The sequence below is a fragment of the Rhinoderma darwinii genome, chromosome 3 (genome assembly GCF_050947455.1).
Source record: "Rhinoderma darwinii isolate aRhiDar2 chromosome 3, aRhiDar2.hap1, whole genome shotgun sequence".
Taxonomy (NCBI): domain Eukaryota; kingdom Metazoa; phylum Chordata; class Amphibia; order Anura; family Rhinodermatidae; genus Rhinoderma; species Rhinoderma darwinii.
The window spans coordinates 395,287,169-395,304,643 of NC_134689.1; the positions used below are offsets into that span (position 1 = coordinate 395,287,169).

Below are 17,475 nucleotides of genomic sequence, written 5' to 3' on the forward strand. Positions count from 1 at the left end.
CCGAACCTGGAGTCCTCTTCTACTCCACTGTCTTGAAGACGTGTCACGTGAGAACACGGTCACATGGTACACTAAGTGTACCATGTGACCGTAGTAACCAGGAAGTGCTGGCTTCACGGCACAGAAGATTTATTTAGGAAGCGTGCTGTATGGCAACGGGGGCCCGTGGGCCCCCAGGCTTAGGGGCCCGGTCGCAACTGCGACCGCTGCCACCCAGATGGAGAAGGGTGATGGACCAAGCCAGCAGACCCAGGCCAGGGCATCTCCTCCTGAAGCCTCGTCAGGCCACCAGGAGGCTGAACCAGGCCGCCTCAACCCTGGAGCCCTGGATGAAGCAGACGGTGGCCCTGAAGCTGAAGGAGGTGGATGGGAGAATGCCGGACATGAAGTTTTCTGCCAGAAGATGCTCCTGGACCAGGGCTTCACTAAGCTGGAGACCATGAGCATTCAAGCCTTCATGACTGGGATCTTCTTTGTGACCTTTGCATCGATCAACATCTGCAGAAGATACTGGGAGATGGTGAAAGCGGCGAGGCCTGAATCCCCTTTCTCTTGCTTTGTGGGCAACTGCCCTGTCCAAAGAGAGGAAAGACGGGTGACGGTCTCAATGCGGAACCCACATACACCCGGCAAAGACATCACCACGCTCCTGAAGCGGTTCTGCACAGTGGTGAGGGAACCCACCCACATCCTGCATGGACTTGGCTTCTGGACTGGCAAGTGGTCGGTAATCGTCCGACTAAACAAAGACTCAAGCGTGGAAGACGGCCTCCAGCGCCTGCTCCAGTCATTCTCGCTGGGCAACTCCTACGGCCTCATCTACTACCCGGACATGCCGCAAATCTGCAGGAGATGCAGCAAGAAGGGTCATTCGATGAAGGACTGCCGGGTAACAGGACACGAGACCAAAGACTGACCGAAACGGACAATGTGCAACCTCTGCAGACAAGCAGCCCACTCCTACAAGGACTGCCCGAAGAGGGAGCGATCCTGGGCAACTGTAGCGGCGAAAGCTCCAGCGGCGCAGAAGACTGGGAAAAAGAACGATGGTAAGAAGATGACAGTCCCTCCTCCCCTCAACCGGCCCACCCCCTCTCCCCCTCTCCCCAACCCCTGTCACCCCCACTAAGGCTCCCATCTTCTCCTACCCACCCACCTCAGTGGTCCTGTCACCTGCACCCCTCCCAACCCAGCATCCCTTCTCCCCAGCTCCAGCAGCACTAACATCTTCCCCTCCAGCTGCTGGAGGACTTTCCTTGGAGGATTTTCCCCCTCTTGTCTCCTCAGGAGCCATCCAGAGGAAGAGAAAGGTGAGGGACAGCCCAGCTGCTGATTCCTCAAAGAGAAAAGTAGTGTAAATCTGCAAAGATTCCCTTGCACAGCAGGAGGAAATGGAGCAGATGGTGGAGGAACTCGTGTCTGAACCTGAGGTCATCGACTTCACAACAGACATCCAGGTGGCTTCAATCCTGGAACAATATTTGGCAGAGAGCCTGCTGGATCTACCGGACCCGCCAAACTCCAGAGAGGAGGATCCGACCGACAGGATTGGTAACTAAGGTATATCGTTTGCACTAACCTTCTTTATTCTCCCTCATGGCTGCTAAACTTAACATATTTAGCCTCAATGTGAGGAGTGTTAGAGATAGCTCGTTTGCGCCCGCTTGTTGGTCGTAGATGGTTCCTGGGCGGGAGAGCCGATTAGGTTCATCAACGTGTATGCCCCCCCATGAAGGCTGAGCGCCTAGAACTATTCCAGACCCTACAGACCCAGCTCGCCGCCACTAGGGCAGTAGTGATGGCCGGGGTCTTCAACTGCCCCATCGAAGAAGATGGACGAAGTTCCAGCACTTTAAGCAAGCTGGATGTCAGTCCCAAACTGCTTATTGAGATGGTAACCTAAACATCCTTGCAGGACGTTGTGGGCTCCATGGAGAACGGCTCTGTGAGCTATTCATGGAGCAGACCCCATGGCTCATTTCTTTCTTAGATTGACTTTGTGTTCACCTCCCGGGCAGTCAAGCAGCATGGGCACTACATGGTCACCTTCTTCACCACAGGGCCATTGTCTTCCAGGTTGCCATCGGCCACGGTTTCCCTCCCAGCCCTGGCTCCTGGCAGCTGAATTGCGCCCTGCTGGAAAGAGAGGCGGTACTTGTTTATCAGAAAAGTGATTAAAAAAGGACAACATTCCTTTATCAGAAAAGTTATTAAAAAAGCTAAAGCTATTCAACAAGGGGGGCTCATCTTCTGTGGAGACATTAATATAGTTACACATGCTCGGTTGGATAGATCTGTACCCTCTGCTAGAGGGCCTCCTGATATAGGGGATATTTTATTAGAGGAGAACCTCCATGATGTTTGGAGATACCAGCATGCTTCAGAGAGAGACTATTCCTTCTTTTCCTCTCCTCATCAGATTTATTCAAGGATAGACATGTTTTTGGTGGATAGAGGTATGCTTTTAAATTCTATATCTTCGGATATTGGAACTATAACTTGGTCTGACCATGCCCCTATTGAACTAGTAATTTCTGACAAATATGACTTACCCCCTAGATCCCCTTGGAGACTTAGAACTCACCTTTTGAAGTCCCCAAAGGTTCAAACGTACATTGAAAAGGGCTTATCTGAGTTTTTTTAAATTAATGCTCCCTCTGCTTCTTCTCCGGAATTATTATGGTGTACCCATAAAGCCTTTGTGAGAGGTTTATTTATACAAGTAGCGTCTAGGGCCAAAAAAGAAAGAACCCGAGAAATAGATGATCTCTTACATAAAATCCAACAATATGAGGGTTTAACCCCTTAAGGACGCAGCCTAGTTTTGGCCTTAAGGCTCAGAGCCCGTTTTTCAAATCTGACATATTTCACTTTATGTGGTAATAACGTCGGAATGCTTAAACCTATCCAAGCGATTCTGAGATTGTTTTCTCATGACACATTGGGCCTCATGTTCGTGGTATAATTTGGTCGATATATTCAGTGTTTATTGGTGAAAAATTGCAAAATGTAGAGAAAATTTTGAAAAAATAGAATTTTTCTGAATTTAAATGCATCTGCTTGTAAAACAGACGGTTATACCACCCAAAATAGTTACTAGTTCACATTTCCCATATGTCTACTTTGGATTGGCATCATTTCTTTTATTTTTGTTGGACGTTACAAGGCTTAGAACATAAACAGCAATTTCTTTTTTTTAAGGTACCTCTTGAGTTCTGAAGTGGCTTTGAGGGGCCTATGTATTAGAAACCCTGATAAAACACCCCATTTTAAAAACTAGACCCCTCAAAGTATTCAAAGCAGCATTTAGAAAGTTTTTTAACCCTTCAGGCATTTCACAGGAATTAAAGCAAAGTGGAGGTGAAATTTGCAAATTTCATTTTTCTTGCTGAATTTCAATTTTATTCATTTTTTTTCTGTAACACAGAAGGTTTTACCAGAGAAAAAACTACTAAATATGTATTGTCCAGATTCTGCAGTTTTTAGAAATGTCCCACATGTGGCTCTACTGCGCTCGTGGAATAAAACACAAGCCCCAGAAGCAAAGAAGCACCTAGTGCATTTTGAGTCCTCTTTTTTTTATTAGAATATATTTTAGGCAGCATGCCAGGTTTGAAGAGGTGTTGAGGTACCAAAACAGTAGGAATCCCCGAATAGTGACCCCATTTTGGAAACTACACCCCTCAAGGAATTCATTTATGGTTGATGTTACAATTTTGACTGCACAGTTTTTTCACAGCACGTATTTGAATTGGGCTATGAAATGAAAAAAATGACATTTTTTCCAATAAAATGTCATTTGTGATCAAAATTTCTTATTTTCACAGGGAACAAAATAACCCATTTTGTTGCCCAATTTGTCCTTAGTGTGGCAATACCCCATTTGTGGTGATAAACTGCCGTTTAGGCTCATGGGAGGGCTCAGAAGGAAAGGAGCGCTATGTGTTTGCTGGAGTACAGATTTTGCTGGATTGGTTTTCGGGTGCCATGTCGCATTTGCAGAGCCTCAGAGGTATCAAAGCAATGGAAACCCGCCAGAAGTGACCCCATTTTGGAAACTACACCCCTCAAGGAATTCATTTATGGTTGTTGTTAGCATTTTGACCGCACAGTTTTTTCACAGCACCTATTTCAATTGGGCTGTGACATTAAAAAAAATTTCATTTTTTCCAATAAGATGTAATTTTTTATCAAAATTTCTTATTTTCACAGGGAACAAAATACTCCATTTTGTTGCCCAATTTCTCCTGAGTGCAGCAATACCCCATTTGTGGTGATAAACTGCCGTTTGGGCTCATGGGAGGCCTCAGAAGGGAAGGAGCGCTGTGTGTTCTTTGGAGTGCAGATTTTGCTGGTTTGGTTTTCGGGTGCCATGTCACATTTGCAGAGCCCCAGAGGTATCAAAGCAATGGAAACCCACCAGAAGTGACCCCATTTTGGAAACTACACCCCTCAAGGAATTCATTTATGGGTAATGTGACCATTTAGACCCCATAGTTTCTTCACAGAACTTATTTGAATTGGGCTGGGAATGAAAAAAATATATATATTTTCCAATAATATGTCATTTTAGCTCAAAACTTCTTATTTTCACAAGAAATAAAATACTCCATTTTGTTGCCCAATATGTCCTGAGTGCGACAATACCCCATTTGTGGTGTTAAACTGCTGTTTGGGCCCATGGGAGGGCTCAGAAGCAAAGGAGTGCTATTTGTTCTTTGGAGTCCAGATTTTGCTGGATTGGTTTTCGGGTGCCATGTCGCATTTGCAGAGCCCCAGAGGTATCAAAGCAATGGAAACCCACCAGAAGTGACTCTATTTTGGAAACTACACCCCTCAAGGAATTCATTTATGGGTAATGTGACCATTTTGACCCCATAGTTTTTTCACAGAACTTATTTAAATTGGGCTGGGAATGAAAACAAAATTATTTTTTTCAAATAATATGTCGTTTTGGCTGAAAATTTCTTATTTTCACAAGAAACAAAATACCCCATTCTGTTGCGCAATTTGTTCTGAGTGCCGCAATACCCCATTTGTGGTGATAAACTGCCGTTTGGGCCCATGGGAGGGCTCAGAAGGAAAGGACCACCATTTGGCCTACTGGGGATTTTCTAGTGCGAAGTCATGTATGCAAAAGCACCTGAGGTACCAGTACAGTTGAAACCCGCAAGAAGTGACCCCGTTTTAAAAACTACACCCTTAAGGCATTCATCTAGAGGTGAAGTGAGCATTTTGACGGGAGACCTACACCCCATAAACTGTAATGTGGGTTCTCCCGGGTATGGCAGTACCCTACATGTGGCTGTTATCAGCTGCCTGAGCACACAGCAGGGCTCAGAGGGGAAAGACAAGGGGGGATAAGCTGTGCGGAGTACATCAGGGTAAGTAAAATTGGGGTAAATTATAAACCAAGGGATATATGATAAATTTTAAAACACTCTTTCATACAGAGCTCTGGTTATTCGGGACACGTGTCACATTGATATATTGTGTCATCCCTTATAGCAAACTTTGCACCTCTTTTGACTTTTTCCCTTCTTGCCAGTTTGGGGAACTTCTCCTGGAAAGTGTTGCCGCACTGGTACGATGCGTGTTGCCTCGCTTCCAGAAGTACTGGGTGCCCCCCCTTCTTGGTCCCTAAAGATTAGGTTCTTGATAATCACCTCTTGAAATTCCAGGAAAGTTCCCGTCTGGCCTGCACATCGACGTAGCACGTACGCATTGTACAAAGCCATCTGTATGATGTGCACGGCCAGCTTCTTATACCACACCGCATGGCGCTGTAGGGCTTCAGGACTTGATCTGACAAGTCCATCCCTCCCATGTACCTATTGTAGTCCAGGATGCAGTCTGGTTTGGGGGTGGCCTTTCCTTCATATATCCTAAACCTGTAGGTATACCCTGATGCACTCTCGCACAGCTTATACATCTTCACGCCATACCTTGCCCTCTTACCCGGCAGGTACTCGCGGAATTGAACCCTCCCTTTAAAATGTACCAGGGACTCATCAATAGAAATACACTTCTTGGGAGTGAATGCTTGGGAAAACCGGGCACTGGAACGGTCTAATAGGGGTCTCCGTTTATACAAACGGTCAAAACTGGGGTCATCTCGGGGTGGGCACGGCTCATTATCAGTATAATGTAAGAAGCGAAGTATTGCCTCATTCTTTAAGTGACCCTAATTTGGAAACTGGACCCCTTGAGGAATCCATTGTAGTTTTCTTGGGGTGCATGCGTCTTTTTGATCAGTTTTTATTCTATTTTTAGGTGGCGTGGTGACTAAAAAACAGCAATTCTACTATTGTTTTTTTATTCTATTTTTTTTACAGCGTGCACCGTGCGCTATAAATGACATATTCACTTTATTCTGCGGGGCGATACGATTACGGCAATACCAGATATTTATAGTTTTTTTTTATGTCTTATGGCGTTTGCACAATAAAATACGTTTGATAAAAAATCATTCACTTTTTGTGTTACCTTATTCTAAGAGCCAGAACTTTTTTATTTTTCAATCAATAAAGCCGTGCGAGGACTTATTTTTTGCGTAACGAACTGTAGTTTCGATCAGGACCATTTTTCGGTACATGCGACTTTTTGATCTCTTTTTATTCCATTTTTTGGGAGGTGAAGTGACCAAAGAATTGTGATTGTGGTTCGGTTTATTATTATTTTCTTTTACGGCGTTCACCGTGCGGGATAAATAACGAAATAATTTTGTAGTTCAGGCCGTTACGGACGCGGCGATACCAATTATGTATAGTTTATTTGTTTGTTTATATATTTTTATTAATAATAAATGACTGATAAGGTAAAAAGGGGGATTTTTACTTTTAATACTTTTAAAACTTTTATTTTCTTATTTTTACACATCTTTTTTAAACTTTTTTTTTACTGTATTACTTTTGTCCCACTAGGGGACTTGAGGGCAGGAGGCCCTGATCGCTATTCTAATACACTGCACTACATGCGTAGTGCAGTGTATTACAACTGTCAGCTACTCACTGACAGCAAGCATAGTGGGTCCTGACGTTGTCAGGACCCACTAGGCTTCCGTCTATGGGAGAGCTGGACGCCATTGTTTTGTGTCCGGTTGCCATAGTCACCATCACCGGCCGCTATCGTGTAGCAGGCCGGCGATGGCAGCTTATAGATTTCTATAGAACGCGGCTTTTAAGGGGTTAATCAGCGGGGACACTGTGATCGGTCCCCGCTGTAGGAGCTGTGACAGCTTTTTTTTTTTTTTTTTTTTTTGAAAGCCCGAGTCGTGCTTTCTATCACCCAAGTGCATAAAAAGTGCAGAGGTGCCACACAAAAAGTGCACAAGGATGCGGTCTATCGCAGCCCTTCTCTTAAAAGAGAGAGGCCCCGCATAACCATTCCCTGACCCTCCAAACCATAGGCCTAGAGGATCAAGGATCGATGGTCCCCCCTCGCCGAAGCTTAGGGAGACCCAAACACACTCCTAGGCTTCTACCTGGGCTGCCACCCCAGTGTCCACCTAGGAGCCTGCATCCTAGTTGCACCTCCCCTCCGAAGAAGGGAGGCCGGGTTGCAGGGGAAAAAGGAACCAGAAGGCCACACATTTTCCCCCTAGACCTCAGGAGGGTCCCAAAAGGGCACCGCATCCCAAAATCCTTGTGACAAACGTGACAAACACACAGTGAAAAACAAAATTAAATAAGTGGATGTGCGCTGTGATACAGCCTGGACATCCGCCAGGTATAAAAAATTCCTCATCTCCCAGCCAGAAGGCCGGGAGAATAAAGGTGTGTGCTCATATAGCGTGAAAGAGAGTGCGTGCAAGTGTGCCTTCACTCAGTGGGATCCCACCCCCAGTGAGTTAGGGCACCCCAGGGTCACCAGCCCTGGGGCACATAGCAACTCGGGCTTCCAAACTACCCGGCCTAATGACCTCGATCCGGCGGTCGCCTGGTCACCTACAAATGGTACCTTTAAACCAAATGCGTACACCAGAGCGATGACCGTTGTGGTTCCCTGCCCTCACCTCGGCGTTCTGTCATCCCCCTACGATGGCCCACGTACCACCGGCAGGGATGATTACTAACCTCAGCTTGAGCAGGTACTACACTTGATCTTAGCCAAAAGGCCGAGAAGCGAACAAGACAGCAGCTGTCACAGCTCCTGTATGTGTCGGGAGGACGGCCGAAACGGCCGTTACTCCCGAGACGTACTATTAGGTCATGGAGCGCGAACGCTATGGTTACCATGACCTAATAGTACGTCCAGGAGCGGGAAGGGGTTAATGAAACAAAATCCTTTACCAGGTTATATTGATATATTGAAAAACTTACGAAATAAGTTGAAATCCTTGAATTTGGGCTATTATGAAACTAATTTGAAACGAATGAAATGGAATTTCTACTAAACATATCCATTATTAGTTCCTGCACCGGAGAAGCATGCAGGGACCTCCACTTATATATTACAGGACTACATTACCAGTAACTCCCTGCTGAACCCTCCAGGACAGCAGCTGAGGGGATTTCATTGCCCACCTAACACTTTTATTACTGATTTATTCCATTTTTTGACCTGTCGCATTTCAAAAACCAGAATTTTTTTCATTTCCCGTAGACATCGCCGTGTAAGAGGGCAAGTTGTATTTTTTAACTGCACCATTTTGGGGTACATATAATTTATTGAATAATTCTTTTCGGGGGGTAATTTGAAAAACCCTGAAATTACGCCATTCTTCTTTGCATCTTAAATTTTCACTACAGTTCAGTTGTGAAGCGGCTTTTAGGGCCTTATATATTACAAACCGCCAAAAAGTCACCCCATTTTAAAATCTTCACCCCTCAAAGTATTCAAAATAGCATTTCGAAAGTTTCTTAACCCTTTAAACGTTTCACAGGAATTAAAGCAACGTAGAGGTGAAATGTTCAAATTTCATTTTTTTTTTTGCAGAAATTCATTTTTAATCTAGTTTTTTGTAACACAGAAGTTTTTACCAGGGAAACGCAACTCAATATTTATTGCCCAGGTTCTGCAGTTTTTAGAAATATCCCACATGTGGCCCTAGTGTGGTAATGGACTGAAGCATCGGCCTCAGAAGCAAAGGAGCACATAGTGGATTTTGGACCTCCTTTTTATTAGAAAATATTTTAGGCACCATGTCAGGTTTCAAGGGCTCTTTCGGTGCCAAAACAGTGGAAATCCACCAAAAGTGACCCCATTTGGGAAACTACACCCCTTGAGGAAATTATCTAGGGGTATAGTGAGCATTTTGACCCCGCAGGTTTTTTGCAGAAATTATTGGAAGTAGGCCATGAAAATGAAAATCCTCATTCTTTCAAAGATAATGTAGGTTTAGCTAATTTTTTCTAATTTCCACGAGGACTAAAGGAGAAAAAGCACCACAACATTTTTAAAGCAATTTCTCCCAAGTAAAACAATACCCCACATGTGGGTATAAACGGATGTTTGGACACACAGCGGAGCTTAGAAGGGAAAGAGCGCTATTTGGCTTTTGGAGCTCAAATTTAGCAGGAATGGTTTGCGGAGGCCATGTCGCATTTACAAAGCCCCTGAGGGGACAAAACAGTGAAAACGCCAAAAAAGTAGCTCCAAATTTTTAATTTTCTCAACAAATAAAGGAAAAAAAGAACCCCAACATTTGTAAAGCAACTTCTCTGGAGTACGGCAATACCCCACACGTGGTCATAAAATGCTGTTTGGGCACACGGCAGGGCTCAGAAGGGAAGGAGCGCCATTTGCTTTTGGTGTACAGATTTTGCTGCATTTGGTTTCTGGTCGCTATGTTGCATTTGCAAAGTCCCTGTGGGACTAAAACAGTGGATCCCCCCCAGAAGTGACCGCATTTTGTAAACAACACCCTCAAGGTATTCACCTAGGGGTGTAGTGAGCATGTTAACCCTGCAGGTGTTTTGCAGAAATTCGTGTGCACACGATGTGGGAGAATGAAAATGGGAATTTTTCCTTAGATACGCCAATATGTGGTGCCCAGCTTGTGCCACCATAACAAGACAGCTCTCAATTATTATGCGGTGTTTCCCTGTTTTAGAATCACCCTACATGTGGCCCTAATCTTTTGCCTGGACATTCGACAGGGCTCAGGAGTGAAAGAGTACCATGTAAAATTGAGGCCTAATTTGGCGACATATAAAGTATTGGTTCACAATTGCAGAGGCTTTGATGTGAAATAATAAAAGAAACCACTGAGAAGTGACCCCATTTTGGAAACTGCACCCCTCAAGGCATTTATTAAGGGATATAGTGAGCATTTTCACCCCACGTGTCTTTTCCATAAATGATTGCGCTGCGGAAGGTACAAATTAAGATTTTTCCCTAGATATGCCAATTCAGTGTCAAATATGTCGTGCCCAGCTTGTGCCACTGGGGACACACACCCAAAAATTGTTAAAAGGGTTCTCCCGGGTATGGTGATGCCATATATGTGGAAGTAAACTGCTGTTTGGGCACACTGTAGGGCTCAGATGGGTGGGAGCGCCATTTGGGTTTTGGAACGTGGAATTTGCTTGGTAATAGTTTTGTTTGGATTATCACTGTTGTTTCCGTTTATAATGTGGGGCATATGTGAGCTGGGCAGAGTACATCAGGGGCATAGTCAGGTGATATAATAATAAGGTAAAAAAGTACTAAAATGATCCATAGATGTGTGTTACGCTGTGATCGATCCTTTCTGCACAGGCCGGTGTCGCACTGATAAATGTCCTTCCTTATCCCCCTTTTGGTCCACACTCCGCACCTTTGCAGTTTGGGGAATTTTGCCGGGAAAGTGTTGTCCTGGTATAATACGGGCACCGTCGCTTCCAGCAGATATGTTTGGGCCCTCCCCTTCCTGGTTCCCTAATTTTAGTGCCTTGATACATCGCCTTTTGAAACAGAAGAAATGTTCCCCTCGGGCCTTCACAACTGGATATTTTTCTTTCCTGACTTATTGGAGCCTTAACTTATTTTATTTTTTCATAGACGTAGTGGTATAAGGGCTCTTTTGTTACGGGACGAGCTGTAGCTTTTATTGGTACCATATAGGGGTACATGCGACTTTTTGATCACTTGTTATCCTTTTTTTGGGAGGCAAGGTGACAAAAAAAACAGCAATTCTGCCATAGTTTTTTAGTTGTTTTTTTTTATACAGCGTCCACCATGCGTTATAAACTACATGTTACCTTTATTCTGCGGGTCAGTACGATTCCGGCGATACCAAATTTATAGAACTTTTTTATAACTTTTTGCACAATAAAATTACTTTTGGAAAGAGAATGTATTTTTTCTATAGCCATGTTGTGAGAGCCATAACTTTAAAAAATTTTCGTCGATGGAGCTGTGTGAAGGCTTGTTTTTTGCGAGACGAGGTATAGATTTTATAGGTACCATTTTTGAATACATGCGACTTTTTGATCACTTTTTATTTCAATTTGTGGAAGACAGTGACCAAAAAAAACAGTAATTATGGCAGTGTTTTTGAGGTTTTTTTTTACGGCGTTCACTGCGCTGGATAAATAACATAATATTTTTATAGTTCAGGTCGTTACGGTCGCTGCGATACCAAATATGTATGGCTTTATTATTTTTTTCTATAATAAATGACTTGATAAGGGGAAAAGGGCGATTGTGTTTTATTTTATTACTTCAAACTTTTATTGTATTTGTTACAACTTTTATTTTTACTTTTTTTACACTTTTTTTTTTACGCTTTTATTTAGTCCCACTAGGGGACTTGAATGTCCAACTGTTTGTTTGATGTTCTAATACATTGCACTACCTATGTAGTGCAATGTATTGGAACTGTCAGTTGTTCACTGACAGCAAGTCGATCAGGCTCCGCCTCTGGGCGGGGCCTAATCAGCTTACGTAATGGCAGACAGGAGTCCATTGTTAGGACTCCTGTTGCCATAGTAACAGTCGCCAGCCTTGCCATCGCATGGCAAGGCTGCCGATTTTCTACAAACCTCTAGGATGCAGCGATCACAATGGATCGCTGCATCGAAGGGGTTAATGCCAGGAATCGGAGCTAGCTCCGGTTCCTGGCGATAGATCGGGGTGTCCGCTGTAACATACAGCGGACACCCACTGCTGATGACGCCGGCTCAGCTTCTGAGACGGCGCCATCTTGCCTATGGTACCGGAAGCCTCCTGGGCCCCGCCGACGACGGGGCATAGGAGGATTCCGTTACTGGCGGACCGTGAGGTAAGCATTTGCCCTCCGATCGCCTTTGCAGCCACTGGCAACCCAGTGATCACGTTGCTGGGGTGCCGGTGGCTATAAACTTCTCACATGCTGCGATCTCTATTGAACGCAGCATGTGAGGGGTTAGTCGGTCAGATCGGAGGCTAGCTCCGGTCCTGACCGATACCTCAGGGTGCCAGCTGTAACATACAGCTGTCACCCGGCGGTGATGTCGCTGGCTCAGCTCCTGAGCCAGCTTCATCTCCATCACGTACAGTAACGTGAAAATGCGGTAAGACACCAGTTTTAATGACGTTACTGTACGTGATCCGGCGGGAAGGGGTTAAAGGGAAGGTGTCACGAAAAAACTTTTTTTATATAATATTGCTTTTAGTATGTTATTAAAATTAATTTTATTTATTTGTGTTCTCATGTTCTACTTTTTACTTTCTTTTACTTCTCTATGGGGGCTGCCATTTTTTTTTTCATCTCTGTATCTGTCCATTAACGACATACAGAGATGGAATACGGCACATACAGCCCCATAGAGAATGCGAAAGGGAGCCGTTCCATTCACTATAACGTACGCCGTCTGTGTGGGAACAGCGCATGCGCCGCTCCCACACAGACCAAAAGGAAGGTGTTCGGCAGAGCAAAATCCGGCGCCAGTTTCATGTGGACCAGAAGCCGTGGCCGGACAGTAAGATGACGAATTCCGGTCGCGGCTTCCGGCCATATGTGAAGGCGCAAGGAATTGGAGCAGAGGCTGCAGCGGCAGGTAAGTTTTGTTTGTGTATGTAATGTGTGTATTATGTTTGTGTTATACTGTCTGATTAGCACTGTATCTAATCCTCCTACACTGTGCATTCACTCAGAAAATGGCGCCACACAGTGTAGGAGGTTTGAAGATTCAACCCCCTCCTTCTCCTGGCACTAGCCAGGATAAGGGAGGGGGGATTGTGTGAGGACACTAGAGCAAGTGTGTCTACCCCAATTTTGCAGCATAAAGCAATGAGGTTCCTTTACCACATTGCCAATGCTGCAATTTTGGGAATTGGGAATGTTTTAAATTAGAATCTAATATATAATATTTCCAGACTTATGAAAAAATAAAAAAAAATTAGAAAAATGTGTAATCACTTATATACTAACTGTTTAACTGAGAAAAAAAAAATAATTCTAGCAACACATTTCCTTTAAGGCTTGTGTCCCTGCTCTAGAGTGTTTATGGAGACCAGGTCACCTACACAATCTATCTTTGACAATACTATTCAGTCTCCAGAGAGACTGTCAAAAATTGCAATGCTGACTATATTTCAAGTCATCACAGCGGGGTATTGGTAAAAATTTTTCAATCAGCAATAATCACGCCTCGGATACACCTCATTGGTTATGATACTGCCACTGCGCAAAGCTACTGATAGATGGGAGAAGCTGCAGCCTCCGTACCTTGAACTCTTTTCACACTGCGCAGACGCATATACAGTAAGCATGGAAGAATATAAAGCAAAGGATTCTGGGAGTGAATATGCTAATAAACTCCTCCCTCAATCATGAACAATAGATAAAAGAAGAAGGAAACTTTTAGTTTCACCCTTTTGGCTACGATCAAGTGTAGTATCTTATTGCTTCTCGGCCTTTTGGTTAAGATCAAGTGTTGTACCTGATCAAGCTGAGGTTAGTAATCATCCCTACTGGTGGAAGTTTGGACCATCGTAGGGGGATGACAGAACGCCGAGGTGTGGGCAGGGAACCACAACGGTCATCGCTCTGGTGTACACATTTGGTTTAAAGGTACCATTTGTAGGTGACCAGCTGACTGCCGGATCGAGGTCAGGAGGTCGGGTAGTTTGGAAGCCCGAGTTGCTATGTGCCCCAGGGCTGGTGAACCTGGGGTGCCCTAACTCACTGGGGGTGGGATCCCACTGAGTGAAGGCACTCCTCTTTCACACTTCTGAGCACACACCTTTATTCTCCCGGCCTTCTGTCTGGGAGATGAGGAATTTTAATACCTGGCGGATGTCCAGGCTGTATCACAGCACACATCCACTTATTCAATTTTGTTTTTTCACTGTGTGTTTGTCACAAGGATTTTGGGACCCTCCTGAGGTCTAGGGAGAAAATGTGTGGCCATCTGGTTACGGTTTCCCCTGCAACCCAGCCTCCCTTCCCTTCTTCTTCGGAGAGGTAAAAAAAATCTGTTCTTATCAGTCCTTGTAAGGGCATATAGCTCGGAGAACCACTGGGGGCTATTAACATTAGCTTAGCGATCAAAGAGCGTACCAGATGAAGCCAGCGATGATCTAGAAGGGAGAAATCGCCTTTGGGGATGAAGCTCCGGAAGATCGCTGCCGGGAAGAAGGAGAACTGTGACAGAGACCGTCGGAGAAGAGCCGCTGCTGGAGGGGATGTTCGAAGAAGCTCGACGAGGAGCCGCTGCGGAAGAAATTTCGTGGAAGAACCTCGGCCAGCAAGGAGACGATTTGCATAGCTCCGCCTCCTTTGGGAAAAAGCCATGGCCTCAACCAGCAACCCTGCAACCCAGGGGCGTAGCTAAAGGCTCATTGGCCCGGGTGCAAGAATTCAGCTTGGGCCTCCCTACCCATCATCACATCATTCTGACGGCGCGCACACGTCAGGACTCAGGAGCGAGGCAGTGACTGTATTACACAGCCGTAGCCCCGCTATCATAGTCATGTGTTACTATACTGTATTGTGTTGGATTGTGCAGTTTGCGGTGGAGAGAGGAGGGGGGGGGCTGTAATTTAATGCCCCCCCCCCCTTTTCCACCGCAAACAGCACAATACAATACAACACAATACATTACAACACATTACATTACAACACCACACAATACATTACATTACAGACTGCAGCTTACCTGGAGTCCTCCGAACCGACTCTTCCACTCCACTGTCTGGAAGACGTGTCACGTGAGAACACGGTCACATGGTACACTAAGTGTACCATGTGACCGTAGTAACCAGGAAGTGCTGGCTTCACGGCACAGAAGATTTATTTAGGAAGCGTGCTGTATGGCAACGGGGGCCCGTGGGCCCCCCAGGCTTAGGGGCCCGGTCGCAACTGCGACCGCTGCCACCCAGATGGAGAAGGGTGATGGACCAAGCCTGCAGACCCAGGCCAGGGCATCTCCTCCTGAAGCCTCGTCAGGCCACCAGGAGGCTGAACCAGGCCGCCCCAACCCTGGAGCCCTGGATGAAGCAGACGGTGGCCCTGAAGCTGAAGGAGGTGGATGGGAGAATGCAGGACATGAAGTTTTCTGCCAGAAGATGCTCCTGGACCAGGGCTTCACTAAGCTGGAGACCATGAGCATTCAAGCCTTCATGACTGGGATCTTCTTTGTGACCTTTGCATCGATCAACATCTGCAGAAGATACTGGGAGATGGTGAAAGCGGCGAGGCCTGAATCCCATTTCTCTTGCTTCGTGGGCAACTGCCCTGTCCAAAGAGAGGAAAGACGGGTGACGGTCTCAATGCGGAACCCACATACACCCGGCAAAGACATCACCACGCTCCTAAAGCGGTTCTGCACAGTGGTGAGGGAACCCACCCACATCCTGCATGGACTTGGCTTCTGGACTGGCAAGTGGTCGGTAATCGTCCGACTAAACAAAGACTCAAGCGTGGAAGACGGCCTCCAGCACCTGCTCCAGTCATTCTCGCTGGGCAACTCCTACGGCCTCATCTACTACCCGGACATGCCGCAAATCTGCAGGAGATGCAGCAAGAAGGGTCATTCGATGAAGGACTGCTGGGTAACAGGACACGAGACCAAAGACTGACCGAAACGGACAATGTGCAACCTCTGCAGACAAGCAGCCCACTCCTACAAGGACTGCCCGAAGAGGGAGCGATCCTGGGCAACTGTAGCGGCGAAAGCTCCAGCGGCGCAGAAGACTGGGAAAAAGAACGATGGTAAGAAGATGACAGTCCCTCCCCCCCTCAACCGGCCCACCCCACCCTCCCCAACCCCCTCTCCCCAACCCCTCTCACCCCCACTAAGGCTCTCAGCTTCTCCTACCCACCCACCTCAGTGGTCCTGTCACCTGCACCCCTCCCAACCCAGCATCCCTTCTCCCCAGCTCCAGCAGCACTAACATCTTCCCCTCCAGCTGCTGGAGGACTTTCCTTGGAGGATTTTCCCCTCTTGTCTCCTCAGGAGCCATCCAGAGGAAGAGAAAGGTGAGGGACAGCCTAGCTGCTGATTCCTCAAAGAGAAAAGTCGTGTAAATCTGCAAAGATTCCCTTGCACAGCAGGAGGAAATGGAGCAGATGGTGGAGGAACTCGTGTCTGAACCTGAGGTCATCGACTTCACAACAGACATCCAGGTGGCTTCAATCCTGCAACAATATTTGGCAGAGAGCCTGCTGGATCTACCGGACCCGCCAAACTCCAGAGAGGAGGATCCGACCGACAGGATTGGTAACTAAGGTATATCGTTTGCACTAACCTTCTTTATTCTCCCTCATGGCTGCTAAACTTAACATCTTTAGCCTCAATGTGAGGAGTGTTAGAGATAGCTAGTTTGCGGCCGCTTGTTGGTCGTAGATGGTTCCTGGGCGCGAGAGCCGATTAGGTTCATCAACGTGTATGCCCCCCCCATGAAGGCTGAGCGCCTGGAACTATTCCAGACCCTACGGACCCAGCTCGCCGCCACTAGGGCAGTAGTGATGGCCGGGGTCTTCAACTGCCCCATCGAAGAAGATGGACGAAGTTCCAGCACTTCAAGCAAGCTGGATGTCAGTCCCAAACTGCTTATCGAGATGGTAACCTAAACATCCTTGCAGGACGTTGTGGGCTCCATGGGGAACGGCTCTGTGAGCTATTCATGGAGCCGACCCCATGGCTCACTTCGTTCTCAGATTGACTTTGTGTTCACCTCCCGGGCAGTCAAGCAGCATGGGCACTACATGGTCACCTGCTTCTTCTCTGACCACAGGGCCATTCTCTTCCAGGTTGCCATCGGCCACGGTTTCCCTCCCAGCCCTGGCTCCTGGCAGCTGAATTGCGCCCTGCTGGAAAGAGAGGCGGTACTTGTTTATCAGAAAAGTGATTAAAAAAAGGACAACATTCCTTTATCAGAAAAGTTATTAAAAAAGCTAAAGCTATTCAACAAGGGGGGCTCATCTTCTGTGGAGACATTAATATAGTTACACATGCTCGGTTGGATAGATCTGTACCCTCTGCTAGAGGGCCTCCTGATATAGGGGATATTTTATTAGAGGAGAACCTCCATGATGTTTGGAGATACCAGCATGCTTCAGAGAGA

General features: G+C 46.2%; 1 non-coding gene and 3 pseudogenes across 1 annotated transcript; 2 read left to right on the plus strand and 2 right to left on the minus strand.

Moving 5' to 3' along the window:
* Positions 1–230: 230 nt before the first annotated feature.
* Positions 231–1,129, plus strand: LOC142750548 (uncharacterized; annotated as a pseudogene).
* A 6,929-nt stretch (positions 1,130–8,058) lies between these two features.
* On the minus strand, positions 8,059–8,128 carry LOC142751168 (U2 spliceosomal RNA; annotated as a pseudogene).
* A 5,331-nt stretch (positions 8,129–13,459) lies between these two features.
* Positions 13,460–13,600, minus strand: LOC142751331 (U4 spliceosomal RNA). The gene has a single exon (XR_012882882.1). It is a non-coding gene; the product is annotated as a U4 spliceosomal RNA (small nuclear RNA).
* A 1,701-nt stretch (positions 13,601–15,301) lies between these two features.
* LOC142750549 (uncharacterized) lies at positions 15,302–17,263 on the plus strand (annotated as a pseudogene).
* The last annotated feature ends 212 nt before the right edge of the window (positions 17,264–17,475 follow it).